Here is a 21,881-nt window from a genome sequence, read left to right as displayed (position 1 = left end):
AATACACGTACATAATCTAATTTGCTCCATTTCATTCTCCAGTACTTTCAGAAAATAATCTGCTTTTGCTGGGTATGGTGGTGCACACCTGTAATCCCAGTGACATGGGAGTTGGAGGCAGGAGGAGTGTAAATTTGAGGTCAGTCTTGGCAATTTAATGTGTCCCTATCTCAAAATTTAAAAGAAATAACAAGGTCTAGCGATGTATCTTACTGGTAAAGTACCCCTGGGTTCAATTTCCAGTACCAAATAATAATAATATAAATAATAATAATAATAATAATAAGAATCTTTTTTAATTTATAGATCTACTGTTTTCTGTTCTTAATTCTAGTGATTTCTGCTGTTACATATTTTACTTTCATTACCTTTCTTTTATTCTCTATTTCTTTAATGTAACAGTTCTACAAATTTTTTGAGGTTCTTTTGTTTTTAATTTTCTTGAATGCTATAAATTTTCCTCAGGACATTGCTTTATCTACATTCCATATATTTTTATATAGTGTGCTTACACTGTAATTTAATACAAAAACATCTCCATTTTTCACGAGATTGAGTCTTCTACATATAGGCTATTCAGAGGAATATGGTTTAGTTTTCATACTTGGAGTATTGCACAGGTGATGGATACTGATTTCCAGTAAACTCACTGTAGTCAAGAATGTGCTGTGTGACTCCAACTATTTTAAATTTTTTGAAGTTTAAGGATTTAATTTTTTAAATAGCTACATAGCTGTTTGGTGAACAATCTTATTTTTACCAGTAATTAAATATGTCAGGATTAGCATATGCATTCATCTCTTATTTATTGAACCACATAAATAAGAAAAAAAATAATGTTTAATAGAACTCTGTAGAAAATATATTTAATTTCCTTCTTAGCTTTTTTCTTGTGAACTACATTCCAAAGAAAATCAATTATGGGCACAAAGTCATAAGAAATTGTGTGATCAAGTGTTTTTCCATATTCTTTTGAATCAAGCTCAAGGATTTTTCAAAGATTGAGTCATATCCTCCTAGATAATTATTTTTTGCCAAGTTTACTTGTCTAACACAGTTTTAGGTATTCTGGTTTTTTTCATGCTGTATGAATTCAAAACATTTTACATAATTAAAGGAGGGTATTGTTTTTGATCTTGGCTTTACTTGCAGAATCCTGAGTGTCAAGATCATGAAGATTCTGTTGATTTAAGACTGCACCTGCTCCTCTGGTCTGTGCTATACTCAGAAAGAATGTTCAAGTGAAAGTTAAGATCCAGGACAAAGGTGAATTTTTTAATCATTTACTTCTTAAAGAGCTTGACAAGGGTGATATACGAAAGGCACCAGAATACCTCTACCTGCCTCAGGGGAACAGTCAGAAGAGGCAGACATGCAGATCAGCAGGTGACATGGAGAGGCTTCACAGAGTGTCTCTATCTGCCTCCGCATCACTTCTCTCTGGATCTGCATCTTTCTCTATTTATACACAAAGGGCACAAAGAAACCTTCTGAAGTAAATCCTCCCTGTGAAAGAATGAGAAAAGCTTTACAAAGTGTTTTCAAATTCATAGCCGCTTGGGGCCTTAGAGGATGTGCCTTAAGAGAGAAACCCAGCTCCTGGGCGTGCAGAGAAGACAGTGCAGTGAGCCGGGCTTCTGCCCACCCAGAGACTGCTTCTGCAGAGCAGGCGTGTGGTGTGCGAGACTCTGCGCCTAGAGGAGTGTCCCTCTCCGGCTCCTTCCAGCAGAGACTTCATCCACTGCAGGAGGTGCCTACGCAGGAAGTGGACCCCCAGGCACAGACCCAGCGGCCTGGCAGCCTGGCTCAGAAGATCTCCCCCTGGTAACTAGGTCCTTCAGGTTCTCCTCTGAAGACTGCTGCAGGCAGTTTTTGGTTGGTTAGTTTGTTTGAGGAATATTTCCTACTGCTTTTTCAGACATTGGCATACATTTTTAAATATGTAAATACACGTACCTAGATGCATATACATGATCTTTTTTTAATTCAGGGGAACATCTCTGCCCCTAGATGACATTTCATATTGACAGTGCCTCCAGAATATCTGTTCATTGATGATCAGGATCCCGTATTTATGGCAGAAATATTTTCTTGGCATTCCTCAAGGCGCGACTATCTTGCATCTTTGCAAACCGCCCAGGGCAGAGTATTCCGGCGCTATCTGTTAATACCAGAAGGTTCTGCATTACATATTTTATGTTAAGATGCAAAACAGTGTCACCTAGGGGCCTCAGATCTTTGAGGAGAAGCGGTATTTTTGTAATGACTGTGTCCTTTTCCTTCATCAAGTCACTTTTCCCAGCACCAAGAGATGTTAATTTTTTGACCCTTCTTCTGCAGTGATGTTAAGAGGAATTGTCCATGTGGATTTATTGGCTGCAGTTAAGGTGAAATATGCTCATGAGTTAAATACTAAGAAAGTGGAAAGCCTGGGCTGCGAGATTCTGAACAATTAGCACCTAACGACGCCTCAGACCGCCTGGGTCCATTTCATCTATTATTTTGACTCACATTAGAAACATCAGTGACCAGCGTCCTGTCTGGCTCTAACTATTCCTGGAGTCCTCCTTCTGCTCCCAGCAAGGTGATGAGAAAAGACACAGCAATCTGCTGTTTTCATACAAAGCCGGCAGTCACAAGCACCAAACAGTCACAACTTCACAATTTTATTCTAAATATAATATCACCGGTGCAAAAAATAATATTATTGGGTAGGGGGACTGTAGGGAAGCCACAAATGACAGTTAGTTCCGACTGTCAATCCACACGTTTAATGAGAATCTCTGCCCAATTTAATGACTCCTGGAGCTTCACCCTGGCATCATTTTGAACAGAGCTCCCATCTGCCGCCTGGCGTGTCAGTTTCCGGCCTCCATGATGGCAGCTGGATGTACCCCTAATGGAAGGCGTTTTCCTCGTGAACTATTAAGCATATATAAGCAATCACTACTAATTTACTCAGACGGAGAGGGCAGGAGGGGTGTGTGTGTGTGTGTGTGTGTGTGTGTGTGTGTGTGTGTGCAGAGTGTGCGTGAGTGGGTTGTCAAAGCAGGTAGTTTTAATCAGGACTGGAAATACCTAGTGTGTGTATTAGCACGGGAGCAAACACAAGGAGAGTGAAAAGTGCCACGGGTTCAAGGAGATGTCGTGGCCTCATTGGGCCACTGTCACCTGGCCTCGTCTCCCCTACAGATGGCTGTGAGGCCAGCCTGGCCCGTGCTCTCCTGACCTGGTCCACACTGCCATCCCCTCTGCCCCCTGCTCCTGGCCCAGAGAGAGTTGCAGTAGGGAGAGCGACGCTGCTTTCTCTCACTTTGCCCCTTAAGTCCTTGGGATTCATTTTGCTTCAACACTCCACATCCCAGCTGCTCTTTCCCTTCACTATGTGAAAAGTACTCAGGTGCTTATTCCGCGCACAGCTTCTGTGGGTTGATTGTCATCAGTGGTCAGTTGAAAACCGGAACCAAAGCCTTTCATCTCAATCATTACTAATAAGGATGACACATCTGCCCCCACACTGTGGGACCTATCCCACTCCCAATCGGAAGGTCATCCTCAGCCGGACACACCTTTTATCACCTTTTTGTCTGTCTTCTCTGTCTGTTCCTACTGCTTGGGACTTGGGTTTGCTGGTGATTCTAAGCTGTAGCCATGTTAGTGCTTCTCTGTGGTCTCAGACCTCAGTGTGGCGAGTTTGAGTGGAAGAATTCAGGTCGTGGGTGCAGTCAAGACAGGGAGTGGACGTGGAATTCAGACAAGGCCGCTCCAAGCTGGCGACGCTAATTACTAGACTCTGCCACAAGCAAACAATGGAACCTTCAAGGAGATGACAATAAATTCACAAAAGGTCAGAGCACCCTCCGCATGCGAAACTTCCTGTGGGATGGACGTGTCCCTGTCAGCAGGGCCTGGCTGCGCGTGACAGTGCTGCCACCTGCTGCTGTAGGACTCTGAGGATGCAGGCGGCTGCTCTGCCCCTTGCCTGCAGTGGGGCGCAGAGCTCCCCTGTTCAGGCTTCCGCTTCCAGTGACAGCAGAGCCCGCAGGAGCCTGGGGGTCACTCCTAGGGTGGGCTGGCTTAGCAGATGCCTCCGACCCCAGTTACTCCCTTCCAGGTGAAAACCAGATGCGGGTTAGGAGCCAGGCTGCAATGGGAGCTCCACGCGGGCCCCGGGCCTCACAGGCAGGTCCGGCTGCAGGATAGGTCCTGGAGCCATGGCCCCTGCAGCCTCTGCTCTGACCCTGAGCAGTTAAACAGTGACCAAGCGAAATGCTGAGGCAGCTGGGTTTTCCTCTCATCAAGGTGGAAGAGAAGCTTGAGGGAGTTTTGCTCTTGCTGTCTGGGAATGAGGCAACGTGGCCACAAACGAGACACAGTGTCCTGGTGCTGTCTGTCCAAATGTGTGATGGGGCTGCAGGCGGCTGGAATTCCAGCCAGCCTCCCGTGTACAGTGCCATGTGGCCAGCTCCACAGTGGCCTCTCCTTCCTGCAAATGCTCCTTCCCCTGTGCCTCAGCCTGTCACTTCCCAGCAATCCTTACTTCCTGCCATCCTCTGCTTACTTTGAACAAAGTCAGACGCTCCAGAGAAATGATCCACTGCAGTTACTTTGTGATTTTATTTTTTTAGAATCATGTTTGGAAAAGTGGTCCTCAAATCTTTTCTTTTGGCCTTGGCATTTAAGGCCATGACCATGCCTCTGCTGAGTACAGGGAAAATAAGGTCGATTTTCCTTGTACAAGGAAGAAAAGCATTTGCGTGATTTCCTTTTGCTAGTTTAGAAACGGCCTCCTTCTCACTAAAGGGCGATGTATGTCTCTATCCTCAGAGAGAAAAATATGCTGCATGGACAGTGGCGAAGGGTGGGTAGGGGTTAATCAGAAGGTAGTGATGAGCAAGGAGCAGGGACGTTCTGACATCAGCTGCACAGGCAAGGAGGGGAGCCGTCCTGACCTCTGACTTCTACAGAAGTGCAGTGGCTCCCGGTGAAGTCAAGATAAGCCCAGTGCAGGCATTTGCAGGCTGCTCCATAATGCTAAATAGGAGCATGATCACGCTGTCACCCAGGTAAGCCATCACTGGACATCTTCCACGGGCCACTCGTCATTCCACACGGACGGGAACAGCAGCAGTTCACAGATGGAGCCAGCCCCAGCCTTTCCAGAGAGGGAAAACATTTCCTGTGAAGCTGATTTCTAAAGAATGTTGCAACATATGAATTTTCTTTTGATTTCTGATAAAAATAAGTGTTCTGAAATGGGTCCCTTCAGTATAAATCCTCATTTAGGAGGAAATTCGATACTAATCTGAAAATCTCAAAATCATCTTTTTATAATGAAATTGGTTACTTGGAAAAACTGTTGGGAGGGTAGTTTGAGTTGTTTCTTTTTAACTTGGGGAAGAACATGTGCTTTTTTCTTTTCGCACTTCCATACCTGCATTTTGTGACAGGTTTTGATTTTGTTAAGCATATCAAATATCAGGAATTCCCCCAAATCGCAATATCCCACAGTCTGTGTTCTAAGACAACCTCCTGAATCCCATCTTCAAGCTCCAATCTTCTAAAAATACAACAGACCCCTCGTTTTTGCACACTGTCAATTGAGTGTTTACGTTCAAAACACATAAAGTCCAAAGCAATTTTAATTATTTTCAAGGCTCTTAGTTGCAAATAGAATCCCTGACGTTGCAACAGTTGGACAATCACTTTCCTGCCTGCCCTTAAAAAATTGGTGACCAGCCATGTCACTTGAGAAGCAGTGGGCGCTTTGGCAAAGCAGTTTGGACCTGACTCAGCTCATAAGAGAGGGTCTAAAAGGATGGAAAAGGCAGGGCTCTTTGGAGAAAAATTATGATAAATTATTACAAAGCACTGTGAACTTTTGTTAAACGTAAACGAGTGTGCTGACCTGGCCTGGCATTTCAATAGGTAAATAGGATTTTCCTTTGTTTCACGAAGTCAGTAAATATCAGGCCCCAGTTGATATTTACTTAACTCCCAGGGTCCGGACTGTCGGATAGTTACCCTCTATAATAAAATGTGGAGGTGAGAAAGGGAAAATGACGACCCCGCATTCCCTCTGTGGCTGAGAGTTTCGTATGGGATTCAGTGTCCCAAGTTTCCCACTCCTTAGACCCTTCCCACTCTCTCAGGTGGGCTTACATCAATCACATATTTATGGTTGAGGGCTTTTTGCAGTGTGAACGTGTAATGCTCATTCATTTTCCCATAGACTAATGCTCTGTAATAGCTCTTCTCCCAGGTCTTCCAGCAATGGATTTATTCCTTAATGAATTGTAGTCTGAAATGAGATGTTTCCCATTTTATCTCATCAAATGCTGTTCTTCTCTATTTTCTTTTCACTTTCTTCTAAGTTTTCATGCTAAGGTTCAGCCCTTCACTGTTTTCCAGATTTTTTTTCCCTCTGAGTTCTGCCAACATCCCTGTTTAGAATTCCCTGAAAGCATTACATAAGACAGACAAAATGCAATTCGGTATTATCTGCAGTTCTGTTCATTCTTTCCCATAAATCAATCCTCCCAGCTCCTTTATCATTTTTTCTTCTCTTTGTGCATTTGAATTTGTCAACATTATTTTGATAATGAAGTGCACCAACTCTGAGTGGGTCTTTTTGTGGGATGGTCACCAGGGTCCGCTGACACAGAAAGACCAAGTGGAGTTTCCTGAGGGGACACACACACACACACACACACACACACACACACACACAGACACATACACGAGGCTCCCCCATTCTGCAGTCCAATCAATCTAAAGACCTGTCTTGTTTTAACGCTCAGCACAGATAGAGGCCCCTCCACTCCAGCTTGATGCCAGAGGGCTTACACATAAACCCTGCTTGACTTGGAAATCAAACAGGGGTGAGAGAGTTCAGCCTTCCATGCTGAGGCGTGAGCTTGCCAGAAGACAAGACTGGACTCATAAGGGCTGGACCAGCTTTATCTAGTTAATAGCAGCCTTTGACATCAGAGGGCCGTGTGCTGCTGCCCTGCGTAGGTGTCCTTAAGAAGTGCCACGGCGAGAGCATTAAAGATTTTAATCTGTGCACTAACAGATCTAATAAAGATGTGGGGTGAGTGAAAAGATATCACGTTCTTGCTGCACCACCGTCTCAGGAGGGGGACACGATATTGAAACAGTTATTAATGGTTAATTTTCCAAACTTTGCCACCTGCATTTGTGGCTCTTCTGTCATCTGCATCTGAAGTCACAAATTTCCCTTCAAAGACTACCTTCTCTTCCTGAAATATGTTTGGTCCATCATCTATTTTAATACCATGCATTATCCAATCCCCAAGGAACCTCTGGCCCACAGAGTGTTCTGAGAACTTCTGGTTGAGTTTGGTTGTATTGTCTCCTGTGAGCTCATCGCTTGGGAAAAAGACAGTTTGGCTGTGAATCTAACTGAGCGTCACAGATAGGCCGGTATTCTCATTAATACCAACCCTGCAAAACAAGTCTTGCCTGCAATTCAACACTTCTAAAATGAACAAAGAGTTACGATGCCCTGCAGTCAAAGTCAGCTTAATTGCATTCAGCCAATATTTATTTTGTGCCCACTGTGTGTGACACATTGAACTACAGAGTATAAAACTTGGTAATTCTCAGTCCCTGAACTAAATAATCTCACACTCTCACGGGAGGAAGAGAGCACAATAAGTATACAAATAACAGCTGGGATGGCAATAGCAGAGGAGATGAGAAATCGTGATTAAAAGTCGTTCCGTGGCGGTACTTGAAACAGTATTTCAGCATCCACTTGTTCCTCTGCATATCCTCTGTACTCGTGCTTGCTGTCCCTGTGTACATGCAGTTCCCACCTTGTGGAAGGGTAGGTGGGAGTTTTAGATTTAAGAGCACATGAGCATCACACTCACACACTCAAACACGCGCATGTGCACATTCATCAGGAATCTCTGCGACCCATGGACAGTGCAAGTGAGACCTTGAACACCTACCTCATGCACTTATCACAGCTGACCTGCAACTTAGTCCCCTACTAGGCGTGACCACCCTGAGGACAACCAGGGGGCAGCTCTGCCACAGCCTTGACCAAGTGCCAGGATGGATTTCAGCTATCAGTGGTTATGATCTGGCTGCAGAGCTGAGCTTGGGTTCTGACCAAGTTCCACGCTGCACAGCTGTGTGGCCCTGGGCAGGTGCTCAGCTTACTTCCTCACCTGAGGTTTCTTCCTCCTCCTCCCCTTCTCCTCTTCTGCCTCCTCCTCTTCTTCCTCTTCCTCCTCTCTCCTTCCTCTCCCCCTTCCTTCCTACTCTCTTCTTGCTCTTTCTTTTTTCCATTTTTGCTTTTGAATTTGCAATAAGCATCATTATTCACCTCCTTCAGCAGCAGAATTAAATGACATACACTGTTTAATTTCTCTTACTTTCACTCCAATTCATTAGTAATTTATCTTCTAGGGGAGAAAACCACAAAACTGTAAGACAAAATGGTTCACAAAGGTGTCCCTTGGCCACATTGTCTATTTTTAAAAACCACCTACACATTCACATTCAGGAAGGCTCTGGAGCACTTCAAATGGTGGGCAATGGGAATTTTAGTCACAGGAAAGAAGTCATCGATTTCTGATGCTCGAGTGTTACCTTGAAAAATGGCTAAAATGCCAATGGTTTTTTCCATCCAACTCACCTAACGTGGAATTAGAGCAAAGGACCCCCACAGGCTCTGTCAAAGGGGCTGGCGATGGGGACACATGACCCAGGCAGCGGGTCCTGCGGGCCAGTGGAGGTGCTGGGTGCAGGTGCTCCTGCTCAGCTCCACAGCGCAGCGGTCCCAGGACCACAGGTAGTGTGCCAGAACATCTCCCCAACACCTGGAAGGCCGGGGTCTGGCCTGGCCTTCTCCCGCCATCACCACGCACAGACTTTTAGTTCTTCCTGAGGGTTTTCAGTTTACAAAACCAGTGAACGTTGGCTGCTTTGATGAAGTCTGTGCCCTTGAGTGTGCATCTTGACGCAGGGAAGTGGCCCAAGGCTGTATGATTTGAAGGCATCTCCTGCCCTCCACTGAGCTAAGGGCCTTTGGTTTGGGGAATCTGGCTTTATCAGATAGTGCAAAGGTAGTATCCCATGACCACGGAGAGGCCCTCGCTGACCTTTGTAAGGACCTTGGGATCCACAGCCCTTCCTCTGCACCCTACTTTGACATGTCCCAAGATCCCACCTGGCACCTCAAGGCTGAGGATGCAAACCAGACAGGCCAAGGCAGGAGATCGCCACCTTAAGGAAAATGATTCATGTCAACGGTGACCATTCATTAAACAACACACGGGGATCAAATACAACGGCAACATAAAGATCACTGAGCTTCCTTGTTTAGGATATTTTATAATGTGAGTTATAGTTGAGATTTAATTCTTAAAATAAAAATCAAGTAGGTCCACTTTGTGGTCAAGGGCAGCCTAGAAGATGTCACTGCTCTCCGTATGTTGTGTAGGTCAGGAACTGAGCATGTTAAAGTAGTATGTGCTGTGCATGGGATGACATCACTTGGAATCTGACAGATTATTACATATTTATTCAAAGATGTACTAGTCCTCATCTATAAGTTTACTTAAAATACACATAGGTCCTCCGTTTTCAAAAAGTTTAAGTACTGTTTACAAATTATATACTCAATTATCTTTTATCTAAATGAGTGCTTGGAATAGGAAACTTTTTTCCATACTAGTAAATATCAAATCATGGCACAGGCAATAATTTCTATTTGACCTTATATAATTTGAATGTTTTACTCTTTAAAGTCCTTGTCACTTCCTATTCATGATTCTTATTTAACACATGAACATTTTATAGAAAAATTACTTTTAATATATCAACTTTGAAAAATTTAAGGCAACTCCAGGTGATTTCTATTTGTATCATCCTAAATAATATGGAAGACTCGAATCTCCCCCCAGAACAACATCCCTTTAGAATAGTGTCACTGTCAAGACTGACAGTAGGAAACCTAAAATTGAAAGGAATGGTTAAGGAGACTCCTATCAGAACGAAATATTATAGAGGGCCTCTCAATGTTCTTTCCTTAACTAATCCAACACCTGGGATTATGCTGAACCTGGTTATCGGACAACTTGCATTTAGAGTATTATTACAATAACCTAAATTAAAAAGCACAAATTATATCCCTCTAAAAAGTCCGCGTGGAGGAGGCACAACTAGGTGGTCCCCGCATTGGGTTTGAAATCGGGAAGTGCGGGCACTGCCTTCCACGTGGTGTCCGGGGTCCCCAGGCCACGCCACGCTGAGATGCCCACACACCATCCGAGGCTCCCAACCAGAATGCAGTCAGCGCCCTCGTCCTCAGCTTCTGAATTCAAGTGTCAGCGTACACAGCGAACAGTCAAAGGCGCACTTACTCAGCCCCCAAACAGGAAGGAGATTGGGAGCACAACTGGTAAGAGAAAGAAGGCGATGAAGGAACAGCGTTTTCAACTCCAAACAAAGAGGCCCCACCTTCCCGAAAGTGATGCGCCTGGAAAGAGACAGATGATGGGAGAAGAGAGGCCGCACCTGGCATTTGCATGGCTCTCTGACTTGGGCTGACTGCAGAGGGTGTAATTAGAGCTCTCTGCGCAGGAACAAAGGCCTGTCACCGCGCAGAGAGGCCCCGAGCTAAGCAAAACCCTGACTGGTTACATCTTCCCGCTTCCTCGCACTGCCTCAGAAGAAGAAATAGAAGAAACGTGTGGTGTGGATTTCCCTGGCATTTGGAAAGGGAGCGCTCTCCTCTGTTAATCACTCTCTCTCTCATTACAGAGAGTGATTATGGTTTCTCGAGGCCAGGGAACAACTGGCCATCCATGGGGCCAAATAACTGTGCAAACAGGATTAGGAGGCGCGTTCTCTGCTTCTCTTCCTCCCTTGATTTCTAGGAGACTTTGAGCACCCAGGTGATTAACTTGTCTCCTGCGTTTGGCTGTGTTGTTCTCTCCCTGCCAGCAGAACAGAGGAGTGGCAAGTCAGGCGGGATGGCAGGAGCCCTCTGCCCGCCTCCCTCCAGTGTCTAGATCCTAGACAAGGAGAAATCCCAGCAGTTCACCAAGGTTCATTTTCAAAGCAAAGTTCAGCGCCATTGTTTCCTTAACATTAAATAATTGCAAAGTGTGCTTCTCCACAAATCCCAATATCTGTTCTGTTTATACATTCTCTGTTTCCCTGAATCTGTCTTGGTTCTTAGATCCCTAAAGGCAAAACTTCCATGTTCACTGACTATGTAGAAATTATTTTCAGGTTGAATATTTAGCTTTTTCACTTTGGTAAATTTTATAGAAAAAGCTTGTCTTCAGAGGACAAGAAAATAATGCTGGGTACCTTCTGAAGACAAGCTTGCCAGGTGGGCAGTGTGGCTGACCATCTGCCATTGCCCTCCTTGGCCTGAATACGGAGGTCAATCTGACTTGCAGAGCCCATTGTAGTGGGCTGCATCCACCACCCACCTCCAAAGTGCTGGCTGCTGAGCACTCCCCAGAGAGATCCATCACCAGGTGCTTCGTACTCAGGAACCAGAACAGTCCGCAAGGCTTCCAGGGCTGGGGAAGCCCACGCCAAGATGGGGCCACCACATGCTGGTGCTCAGTCTTCTCCAGCTTCTCCTTCTGCACCCGAGTCCTGAAGAGGGCATCTTGCTGATTCCCAACACACCATTTTCACTTGGTTTTACCAACATAGACTATTATGAAAGACAACAAAATGTAAATATACAGGAACAGATGTCCCTTATAAACGTCACTGATGGAATTTCCGTATTTTGGCCAATACCCTAAACCTCTTTTTCCTGTGCATACTTAAATTTCCGTGGCAGTACCCCTAGGTGGCAGGGTAATATTACAATACTTGAGTTCTGAAGGTGCTCAGTTTCCTAATCTTCAGAGACAGAGAGAGAGAGAGAGAGAGAGAAAGAGAATGTGAATATCTGAAACAAATTGCTAGAATTCTTAATCTTGATTTTTGACATGTCCAAAAATAGCATAGAAAATTGGTTGGTAGCAGGTGATAAGCAGGTTTCACCACCAATATTGAACCAAAGAAATGTTTGACTGTTCCATAGGGAGCATTAATCAGAACAAGGTGCTCTTGTACATTGGAGAAGGGGGCGGAGAACTGAGGTCTCAAAGCCAGTTTTCTCCTCATGTACATGAAAGGTCACTACTAGATGTTACATTGTATCTAAAATACTCCATATTGTTTATAAGTAGTGATGAAACTCAATGCAACAACATCCCAATTATGAGGCTTGGTCTATGGCTAACCTACTTATGTCTTTTTTGCCTCTGAATGCTGGAATACTAACATTAATATTTAATATCTTCTTCATTGTACACAATCATGTGTACACACATACACTTATACACACATCTATACACACATATGCACATAAATACACAAAAAGAAAATATATATACATATCTATATTTTAGTGTACTTTTTAGGCAAAACTGGGACTACATCCAAATGCACTTTAGAAACTTGCACTTTTTCCATTTAATATACCCGTTTCACCATTTCACCATGCCATTCACATACAACAGTGTCATCACTTTTCATGATTGTTTAATGTTTCACTGTGGTATGCAGGATCTTCTTTGTTTGTTTTGGTAGCAAATCCCTTCCATCTAGACCTTTGTGCTATTCTCCTTCCCCATTTTGTGGGGGTGTGATACTGGGGATGGAACCCAGGCCCTTGCATAAGGTTTCAGAACACATTGTGAAAGATATTTCATTTAAGATGTGGGGCAAGAGCTCTCTTAAACACTGATTCTATAAATCACTACAAACATGTTTGGATGCACAGACAGGGAAACCCCAAAAAGATATTTAGCAACTTGGAGCCAGTACTTCCACCTTTAAATTGATTAATCTCATAGAAAGTTATGGTGGTGCATGCCTGTAATCCCAGTGGCTTGGGAGGCTGAGTCAGGAGGACCCCAGGTTCAAAGCCAGCCTCAGCAAAAGTGAGGCACTAAGCAACTCAGTGAGACCCTGTCACTAAAAAAAGGACAAAATAGGGCTCAGTGGTCGAGTGCCCCTGAATTCAATTCCTGGTACCAAAAAAAAGTATATTAAATATAATTTAAACATTGTATCACATGTAACAACAAACAATAACTCATACTTATATTGTCGAACCTCTAAGATTGCATATAGTAAATGAAAATAACTATGAAATCATGTAATAGAATAGTATACAAATACCAAAATTATGTTCATAAATAGTGTTTAGTAAACTGAAAAATGATAATTATAATAGCAAGTCAGAAGTCAGCACTCAAATTATAAAACTATTGATTGCAATATATATTCAAAACTAGAAAGATCGGCATAAAATACCAAGATATTTACCAGAGTTTCCTGTAGATGATAGAATTATGTGTTATTTTCTATTTGTTCAATTGTTCTATATTTAAAAAATTTCTCCAGTGAATTCATATTGCTTATGGAGAATAAAATATTTCAGGTGATGTAGTTCTTCGTGCTATATCCAAAAACCTAAAGTCAGGAAACGGATACCAAAAATACAGCTACGTGACGCTCTCTGGGACGTCTATGACAACATTCAGGCTGAGGATGGTCACTGAACTTCTCTGTGCTGGGTCTTTTGTTTGTCTTTGTGTGTCTGCTTTACTTTTAAGAACTCTAGGTGGAAAGAAGTTACAATAAGTTTAACCATACAATGTTAAAATTCTACAATTTAGAGATTGATAATATGGTGTAAGATAAATCCATAAGGCAGTGTCAGTACATGACATTTGACTTCCTGTACATGAGAATCAAGACGTCCTGTCTGTGGTCTTGTCTGTGTGTCCACAGAATTCATTTGCATTTTCTCACTGCGCTGTGTTCTTCTGCTTATAAACACTGCACGGGTCTCTGTAGTCATTAGTAGAAAAGGTCCACTTACTGGTTCACGCGTTGCGAATGTCACGAAGGGCATTTTCCGCGGGGTCGCTGAGGGCCCGCCCTTTTGGACCTCATGCTTGCTCTTGTTTCAGGGACATGCTGGGTGGGCGTCCCTGTGAGCCAGCCTCTGTGAGCCTCTATTGCTGAATGTCTTTTCAGGGTCCTGTCCGTGCGTCAAACACACGTGTCCTGGTGATTTATAGAACAGCGTTTAAGAGGGCTCTTGCCCCACATCTCTCCAGGTAGAGGCGTCCTCTCTAGCCCTGTCTGCGGAGCATCCTTCAGTGGAGACCCGAGGCAGGGGAAGGCTGCTCCTGCCCAGGCCTGAGACCCAGGGAGCAGGTGGGGGAGCCCCAGGTGTCTGCAAAGCGGAAGGGACCATGCTCAGGGGAAGGATGGCGCGATGTCTCTGGGTGGCTGAGGACAAGGGGCAATGGCCTGGTTATTCAGCCCTGGAGGGAAAGGCCCAGTGGCCCCTGGTTCCTCACTGTCGTGTGGAGGCCGACCTCACCTCACAGGGTTATTCTGAGGATGAAATGGATCGCAGTCGATGGTGAGAAACATGCAGGATGGGGTCCTCGGAGCCGTGGAGCAACGGGGAGAGGGCGAGCGGCTAGAGAAGGCACATCTCAGGGGTCTCCGCTCGGTCAAGGTCTGAAGGAACAGCAGTTCAGTGAGGCCCATGCTGGAGAGCCAGGGAGGGAAAATGTGGAGGCCCCAGTGGGAGGCTAAGCAGGCCAGGCCGGAGGGCGGTGTGGCCTCCCCTCACCTGCATTAGCTGGATGGGAGCCCGGGCGGGTCAGTCGTGACCCCGCCCAGGAGGACAGGGCGTGGGTGGAAGCCATCCAGCTTTGCAGCAGCATCTTCATCTTACTCCGCGAAGGTGCAGTCAGGCTGCGGCCAGCTGGGGAAGGGAAGGGGTCCTGGGCCTGTTTCCCTCAAGGAGCTTCATCAGGACCTTGTCCTGTCTGTGATTCGACGGCGACATTGCGTTCTCTCTGCTAAGAGACGAACGTGATGACATTTATTAGACATCATATCGAATACAAAATCTAATCCGTATCAGATAGTAAACGTAAGGACCGGGAACGACATAACCAAAGCTCACCCACAGAAGGAGCCCGGAGACAAAACCATGAAGGAAAGGAAAGGTGGAGGGCGTGGCCCGAGGGGCGAGGCCTGGCTTACCCGAATGACAGGAAGCCCCAGGACCCGCAGGCAGTGGGAGATGGGACGCCCCTTTCCCTAGAGGGCGACAGGCTCCAAACTCTCAGGACCAGAAGCCTCAGAACCCACGCCACTGATTGTGGGTGGATGGAGACGGGAAGGGAGAGTGTGAGCCACCCACCTGCAGCTCTCCCAGCTGATGGACAGGAAGGCACACAGAGGCCAGCCCCTGGCCAGAGCCTGAAAGGCTGATGACCTGATTTCTCTGCCAGTTGAAAATATAATGTTTATATGATGTTGGCACTCCGCTGTAGTTTTCTCTAATGGATTTAAAACCCGTGGTGTGTACAAACATTTGATGTATATACTGAAAAACAGCTGTTTCTTGGATGGTAAGTGTACATCTCATTAAGATTGCAAGTTTTGCCTACCCCGTTCATAAATTTCATAACTTCTAAATAAAATTTCACTGTGTTTTTGAAAACACAACAGTAATAATTTTGAAACATCCAGAAAAGAAATGTGCAAAGATAAGAATGAAAATTATGGAAGGAAGTATAAAGAGGATCCTGTGACTTATCAGAGAGCAAAATGCATTTTCCAGCTAAAATTAAAATGGTAAGGTAGGGTATTGACAGCAACAGATGGTGAGATAAGAACAGACTGACCTTCTAAAGTAGATTATCTGTGCACATCTGAAGTTTGACAGAAATGATCTTTCACCTCTTGGGAAAGTTGGTGTTTCCAATAAATGATGCTCTTTCAATTGACTAGTATTTTATGGAAAAAAAAAGGACTCTTAAAAACCTCTTCATTCTTTCTGTGGGAAAAAATGGCAAATGAAAACACAAATTCTATATTTTTATGTTCAAAAATTTATATTCTATCTTGTAAAGTAACAATTTATATTTGGCACACATAATACTTTGATTAATATTTATTGAAATAATGAAAAGTATGTTCTTGGCACTCGGGTGGTTACCTACTAAAGATTTCTAATTATCCTCTCCTCCCCCACAATATGAAAAAGACCTACCTACCTCTGATAAAAGCAACTGAACTATGTATTCTTTGATCAATTGTATTTCTTCTGTGAAGTGTCTCCTCAGTTCCTGAGAAAGACCCACTCATACATTGTGGTGGGACTGCAAATTGGTGCAGTCACTCTGGAAAGCAGCATGGAGATTTCTCAGAAAATTTGGAATGGAACCACCATTTGACCCAGTTATCCCACTCCTTGGTTTATACACAAGGGACTTAAAATCCACATACTACAGTGACACAGTCACATCAATGTTTACAGCAGCTCAGTTCACAATAGCTGAACTATGGAACCAACCTAGGTGCCCTTCAACAGATGAATGGATAAAGAAAATCTCCAATGAAATATTAGTCACTTTAAAGACAAATGAAATTATGGCATTTTGCAGTTGGAGAATATCATGCTAAGTGAAATCAGCCTTATAGTGCTAATTCACAATAAGGCAGGGGTTGCGATGGAAGAATAGAGTTACTTTACATTAGGTAGAGGGGAGTGAAGGGAGGGGAGTGGGTGTGAGGTAGGAAGGACAGCAAAGTGAAACAGACATTACTGCTTCATGTACACGACTGATGTGGGTCTACAATATGTACAATCAGGAAAAGGAGAAATCGTACCCCATTTATGTATGATTTATCCAAGTGCATAAATGCACTCTACTGTCATATGTAACTAATTAGAACAAATAAAATTTTTTAAAAAGCAGCTGAACCAAAGTTAACAGTCAAGCAGGTGACTGAGAAAGAGACTTGACACAAAAGCAACCCGGATTCGTTGACAGTTCCTGCATCATCCTCGCACATCAACAAGAAGAAACAACCCATAGAAAGAGAGTGCAGGACTGGACAGACCAGTCATAGAAGATGCCTGTACCAAGGGCAAGGCTCCATCAGACTTCCAGTCCAGGGGCAATTAAACAAAGGCATATCTTGACTACTTCTTCCATAAAGCTTAGTTCCGACCAAGACTGGGTCAGATAGCAATGGCCTCTGTGTGGGACACAAGGGCACTTTGCAGCTTTAGTGTGATAGGAGGCTTTGGCAGCGGTGTTTTAATTCTGTGTTCTGTATGTTTTTGCCTTGAGTTTTCTGTTGAAGTCACAGACCCTCATGGTGTCCCAAAACTTACTGAAAGCTTGTGGGATGGGATGAAAACCACAGCAACCAATTTAACCTGTAAAAAAATGTTCATGCCAACCAGGCATGGAGGAGGGACAAGCCTGACAGTTCTTGACCCTGTCTCTAGAGGCTGAAGGGTAGGGGCCTCGCAGCTGCTGTGGCCTGACCTTTGCATGCCTCAGAAGAAGCTGTGGCTGTGAGCCCAGTAGTGCTTCCCCACAGCACGCTGCCCCTGTCCCACTCCAGGAAGCCATGTGACGGGGAGGGCATAACTGGGTGGATTTGAGAAGTCCTGTTTGAATCCCACACTGCCCTTCACCGGGCCCCAACCTTTTCCCCTGTGTTGCTGTTACAGCTTGAATGTGAGGTGTCCCCCAAAAGCTCATGTGTGAGACAACGCAAGCAGGCTCAGAGAAGAAATGATTGGGTTGTGAGAGCCTTAAACCAATCAGTGCATTAATTCCTCACCAGAGATTAACTGAGTGGTAGGTAACTGGAGGCAGGTAGGGTGTGGCTGGAGAGGGTGGGCATTGGGGGCGTGGCTTTGGGGTACATACTTTGTATTGGCCAGTGGATCCTCTCTCTGCCTCTTGTTCGTCATGTGAGCTGCTTCCTTCCACCATACTCTTCCTCCCACCCAAGGAATGGAGTCAACCTTGTATGGACGAAGACCTCTGAAACCGTGAGCCCCCAAATAAACTTTTCCTCTTCTAAAATTGCTCTTGTTGGGTTTTTTAGCAGCAGCAGCAGAAAAGTTAAACAGTTGCAAAGAGCTCTCTCCTGCTGAGGCCCAGGTAACTAGTCTAAGCATGTTAGTATCAACCGAGGCACTGTCAAATTCTTTCCTTCAAATTCTCAGAAATTTTGTTCCAATTATGTGGAAAGGAGACTTTTGTGGAAATAGCAAAATAATTGTCATAATTTCTTTGCATTTTATAAAATTATTATTCAACAGTTAACATATTTTTAAACATTTCTCAATAATTTGAAACGTTTATAAAGGCAGGTTTATCTGAGAATATTGTCATCATTTTAATCTAAGAAAAATGATATGTGGAGCTACTGATTGGTCCCAGTAAGTAACCACCCACCCGTGTGTTTTCTCTACAGAGGCAAATACGCTGTGATGGCGATCTGAGGCTGTTGACCACATTCATACTCGAGAATGCTGAGGTGCTGGGAAGATTATCAAACGTGGCTCTTCAGATGATAGCTTCCAGCAAGATGGTACTTTTCGGTGTGGGATAGCAAAAGCAGGACACAGTGATTTGCTGTTTTGTTAAAATTTACATCATATTCAGTTCGGGGGAGGAGTCCTGTGCGTCTACTCAGTGGACTGTCGGGTGGGAGCTGACCGTGGGATGCACCTGCTTCTCTCCCTCATGCCAGAGGACGGGCCTCCTCCCTGGGACACTTGAGCATCTGTGGCCAGGAAAGCTGCTGGGGATGTAGGGCAACGGGTGCCCTTGAATCCTTTGGCAGCTCAGCTCTACCCAACAACGTGTGAGTGAGTAGGAATTTCACACCCTCTTCTGAGAGGAAAAATCAAACACAGTCCACAGCCACACTCCTTCCCCGAGAGCACAGTGTGGCCTGACACAAGCCCAGCGGAAGGCCTGGGCGACTCCTCGTCATGGTGACCTTGAACACACCGAGGGAAAGCTGGGGAGAAAAGCAATTTCATCTTTGAAATTACACACCACTGTTCTCATTCATCTTGATAAGCACTTTTAAGGAATAAAAGGGGGGTGGGAATATTGCTTCTATAAGGGTTAGTGAAGCCACCTTCTGCCGAATCGGTTTAAAGTAAATTTAGACGTTCACAGATGCATTTGATTTCTATTGTGACCCTAAATTGGCCACTTTAGAAGGGAAAAAAACAGAAAGAAAAAAAAAAAAAACAGACAAAAAGAACAATGGGAGAAAATGTGTATAAGAACAAAATTATTTTGTATGCTTTTTACATGTGCACTACTGATGGTAATGTCCAAATGCAAGACAGCCATCCGTTTCGTTCTCCTGCTTGCAGTGGTGTGTGGGGGGGGGGGGGGGGGGGGGTGACCTTTTCCTGGAACACAGCTCTACCACTCACCAGGAGCGTGGCCTCCTGGAATCCACAAAGCTCACAGTCATCCCAAATGTGCAGAAACCTGTGCCCCTACCGTGGTCTAGAATGCATCCTCAGTGCAGGAAGAGGGAGCCCCTTCTTGGGATCCAACCCTTGATGGATCTTCCCTCTTATGGAGACTGCTCCCTGGGACAGGAGAGGAGATGAGGAGGTTACAGGAGGGGACTCGAGAAACAGGTCTCAGAGCAGGCCCTGCCCAGAGAGGGGCGGGGTTGTCCAGGAAGGGCCTCAGTTCACAGTCAGGAAGGAAAAGGGCAGAGGAAATTCAGAGATCATCCTTACCCCTGACTGGCGACCAGCTTGGGGAGCTACTGGAGGAGAAGGTTAACGGCCACTCAGACGCAGGGCAGGCCTGGGGAATCAGCCCCGTGCTCAGCTTCAGACACCGTCTCCAGTCGGAAAAGGATGAGAACGGGCACGGCTGCTTCTGAGGGGAAGTGACAGAGCACAGCCTGCAGGGCGCTGGACTCTGCCCGCTCTGTGTGCCCTAGCCAGGAGGCAGAGCACCTCCTTCCCCGGGCTTGTCCCCTGGTACCTCCTGAGCATGTCGCTGGGTGGCTTCCCTTCCTGCCCTGTGTGTGCCAGGGTCATATTGCACACTCCAGCTGGCCGTCACAACCAGAAAACTCCCTATCTGAGGCTGGGAGTTGGGGTGGGCAGCCTGCAGCCAGCAGGGAAGGTGGCAGTGGGGACACATGCTCCTGACTCAGTGGTCCTGGCACACGGAGCTTGGAGCTTGTCCTGGGCATGCAGAGCATGTGGCAGAGCCTTCCCAGAGCTTAGGGAGCCTACAGCCCCAGGCTTTGGGGCTCGAGGCAGGTTATGCTCTTTTCCTTTTGGGTAATGAGAATAAAACTAAAACGTGCCACAAGGTTCCGAAGGCGCAAATTGCTTGCGGGGGCACATGACCAGGATCACGGTGAAGTTATCACTGTTTTTCCTATGAAGATGAATGACCCTAGGGAAAAGCCCTGGCATGAGAGAATTCCTCCTAAGGCCACATCATCCTACTTAAAAGCAAGTATGTTGAGTACACTGAGTATATTTAGTATATTGAGAGTAATAAGTGAAAAAGGTATTATCAAAAGAATAACTACAACTGCTAGTGATTCTGTGGTCACATCTTACACACTCTTGGTGGGGTCGTAAATTAGTTCAACTACTATGGAAATCAGTAGGAGATTCCTAGGCAGGGGTATACCATATGACCCAGCTATGCTTCTCCTCCTTACTTATTTTACAGAGTTAAAGTCATCAAACTACAGTGATACGCATGCATATCCATGCTTATAGCAGCTCAGTTCACAATAACCACACTATGGAGCCAGCCAGGGTGCTCCTCCGTGGATGGATGGATGGATAAAGAAAATGGGACATGTATCCAATGCTTAATTCAGCTATAAAGAAAAATGAAATCATACCATTTCAGTAAAATGGATGGAACTTGAAAACATTACGTTGAGTGAAATAAGCCAAACTTAGAAGGTCAAGGGACATATGATTTTGCCCAAATGTGGAAGCTAGAAAGAAAAATGGGTGGCTAGATCTCATGAAAATCAAAGGGAGACCAGTAGAATAGATGAGAGGACAAGGGGAGGGAAAGGAGGTGCTAGAGAATGAAACTGATCAAATATATAAATATTTTATTATATTATATTTTATTATTTATTATATTATATTATATTATATTATATTATATTACATTACATATTTTATAATATATATATATATATATATTAGTTGTAGGTGGACACGATATCTTTATTTTATTTTTATAGGTGCTGAGGATTGAACCCAGGGCCTCATGCATGATAGGCCAGCACCCTACCACTGAGTCCCTCATATTGTTACATCATGTGCAGTTATGAATATATAACAATAAAGTCCACTGTTAGGTTTAATAATAATTCACCAATAAAAATAAAAATAAATCTAATATTATAAGAACAAGTTGAACTGATAGGATCATTTTCTTTTGGCTCTAAAGCTTTTCAGAAGATCAGCCTTCTTGGACATCACCATCCTGAACTCCCCTCCTACTTCTCATGGTGATGGGTCTTCTACCGTGTGCCTGTGTGCGTGTGTGCACTTCTGTACATACAAAAAACCCAGTCGAGAGTATAGATTTGCCACTTGAAAATATGGAGAAAAACTTTATCAGCTCTTGTAGTCTGTTCTGTATTGTCCATGTCAGGTTCTTCAGAGTTGGGCAGAACTTTGTCTGGAGTCCATGGAAGGAGGACCCTTCAGAAACACAGAAGGTAGGACTAAGTACCTGCTGCCTGAGGATGCAGTTGATGCTAAGTGATGGCCAGTGGCATTCTAGACTCAGCCCCTCTCCAGCTGACTCTGAGAATCCCCAGTTGCTTTTCCTGGGATTACTCTGGAAGCCTCCAACTTTCCAATCATTTGCTTCTCAAGGAGAAAAGAACGTCGTTTGCTGCTGGGAGAGAGATTATCTCCTCTGTGAAGATAGTTATCCTTTTCA

General features: G+C 44.7%; 1 long non-coding RNA gene across 1 annotated transcript; it reads left to right on the top strand.

The window, feature by feature from the left end:
• Nucleotides 1-355: 355 nt before the first annotated feature.
• LOC306664004 lies at nucleotides 356-21,827 on the top strand. Its single transcript, XR_013764609.1, has 3 exons — nucleotides 356-1,266; nucleotides 18,376-18,528; nucleotides 21,588-21,827. It is a non-coding gene; the product is annotated as an uncharacterized lncRNA (long non-coding RNA).
• The last annotated feature ends 54 nt before the right edge of the window (nucleotides 21,828-21,881 follow it).

Source organism: Sciurus vulgaris (genome assembly GCF_902686455.1).
Source record: "Sciurus vulgaris genome assembly, chromosome: 6".
Taxonomy (NCBI): Eukaryota; Metazoa; Chordata; class Mammalia; order Rodentia; family Sciuridae; genus Sciurus; species Sciurus vulgaris.
This window is presented reverse-complemented; position numbering and strand designations above follow the sequence as displayed.